Source organism: Oncorhynchus keta, unplaced genomic scaffold, assembly GCF_023373465.1.
Source record: "Oncorhynchus keta strain PuntledgeMale-10-30-2019 unplaced genomic scaffold, Oket_V2 Un_contig_29172_pilon_pilon, whole genome shotgun sequence".
Lineage (NCBI taxonomy): Eukaryota > Metazoa > Chordata > Actinopteri > Salmoniformes > Salmonidae > Oncorhynchus > Oncorhynchus keta.
In genome coordinates this window covers 1-1963 of record NW_026286419.1, presented here as the reverse complement: position 1 = coordinate 1963, position 1963 = coordinate 1, and the positions used below count along the sequence as shown (strand labels likewise).

General features: G+C 43.3%; 1 long non-coding RNA gene across 11 annotated transcripts; it reads right to left on the bottom strand.

Annotated features, from left to right (window-relative positions):
* Window positions 1–279: 279 nt before the first annotated feature.
* LOC127923285 (uncharacterized) lies at window positions 280–1781 on the bottom strand. 11 transcript variants are annotated; one of them, XR_008113942.1, is made up of 3 exons: window positions 1737–1781; window positions 1090–1599; window positions 280–919 (listed from the first exon to the last, which is right to left on the bottom strand). It is a non-coding gene; the product is annotated as an uncharacterized LOC127923285 (long non-coding RNA). The 11 variants fall into 11 exon arrangements; XR_008113947.1 differs by lacking the exon at window positions 1737–1781 and adding an exon at window positions 1056–1089 and having other exon boundaries at window positions 1124–1704; XR_008113946.1 differs by lacking the exon at window positions 1737–1781 and adding an exon at window positions 1056–1089 and having other exon boundaries at window positions 1158–1704.
* Window positions 1782–1963: the final 182 nt, after the last annotated feature.

The window sequence follows — 1963 nt, the reverse complement described above, 5'->3', positions numbered from 1 at the left end:
AACCACTGTTTGTGTGGAAGATGTCGTAGGATACCTACTGTTTGTGTGGAAGTATGTGCGTAGGATACCTACTGTTTGTGTGGAAGTATGTGAGGTGGGATACCTACTGTTTGTGTGGAAGTATGTGCGTAGGATACCTACTGTTTGTGTGGAAGTATGTGCGTAGGATACCTACTGTTTGTGTGGAAGTATGTGCGTAGGATACCTACTGTTTGTGTGGAAGTATGTGCGTAGGATACCTACTGTTTGTGTGGAAGTATGTGCGTAGGATACCTACTGTTTGTGTGGAAGTATGTGCGTAGGATACCTACTGTTTGTGTGGAAGTATGTGCGTAGGATACCTACTGTTTGTGTGGAAGTATGTGCGTAGGATACCTACTGTTTGTGTGGAAGTATGTGCGTAGGATACCTACTGTTTGTGTGGAAGTATGTGCGTAGGATACCTACTGTTTGTGTGGAAGTATGTGCGTAGGATACCTACTGTTTGTGTGGAAGTATGTGCGTAGGATACCTACTGTTTGTGTGGAAGTATGTGCGTAGGATACCTACTGTTTGTGTGGAAGTATGTGCGTAGGATACCTACTGTTTGTGTGGAAGTATGTGCGTAGGATACCTACTGTTTGTGTGGAAGTATGTGCGTAGGATACCTACTGTTTGTGTGGAAGTATGTGCGTAGGATACCTACTGTTTGTGTGGAAGTATGTGCGTAGGATACCTACTGTTTGTGTGGAAGTATGTGCGTAGGATACCTACTGTTTGTGTGGAAGTATGTGCGTAGGATACCTACTGTTTGTGTGGAAGTATGTGCGTAGGATACCTACTGTTTGTGTGGAAGTATGTGCGTAGGATACCTACTGTTTGTGTGGAAGTATGTGCGTAGGATACCTACTGTTTGTGTGGAAGTATGTGCGTAGGATACCTACTGTTTGTGTGGAAGTATGTGCGTAGGATACCTACTGTTTGTGTGGAAGTATGTGCGTAGGATACCCACTGTTTGTGTGGAAGTATGTGAGTAGGATACCTACTGTTTGTGTGGAAGTATGTGCGTAGGATACCTACTGTTTGTGTGGAAGTATGTGAGTAGGATACCTACTGTTTGTGTGGAAGTATGTGAGTAGGATACCTACTGTTTGTGTGGAAGTATGTGCGTAGGATACCTACTGTTTGTGTGGAAGTATGTGCGTAGGATACCTACTGTTTGTGTGGAAGTATGTGCGTAGGATACCTACTGTTTGTGTGGAAGTATGTGCGTAGGATACCTACTGTTTGTGTGGAAGTATGTGCGTAGGATACCTACTGTTTGTGTGGAAGTATGTGCGTAGGATACCTACTGTTTGTGTGGAAGTATGTGCGTAGGATACCTACTGTTTGTGTGGAAGTATGTGCGTAGGATACCTACTGTTTGTGTGGAAGTATGTGCGTAGGATACCTACTGTTTGTGTGGAAGTATGTGCGTAGGATACCTACTGTTTGTGTGGAAGTATGTGCGTAGGATACCTACTGTTTGTGTGGAAGTATGTGCGTAGGATACCTACTGTTTGTGTGGAAGTATGTGCGTAGGATACCTACTGTTTGTGTGGAAGTATGTGCGTAGGATACCTACTGTTTGTGTGGAAGTATGTGATTAGGATACCTACTGTTTGTGTGGAAGTATGTGATTAGGATACCTACTGTTTGTGTGGAAGTATGTGATTAGGATACCTACTGTTTGTGTGGAAGTATGTGATGTAGGATACCTACTGTTTGTGTGGAAGTATGTGAGTAGGATACCTACTGTTTGTAGTGGGAAGATATGTGAGATGTAGGATACCTACTGTTTGTGTGGAAGTATGTGAGTAGGGATACCTACTGTTTGTGTGGAAGTATGTGATTAGGATACCTACTGTTTGTGTGGAAGTATGTGATTAGGATACCTACTGTTTGTGTGGAAGTATGTGCGTAGGATACCTACTGTTTGTGTGGA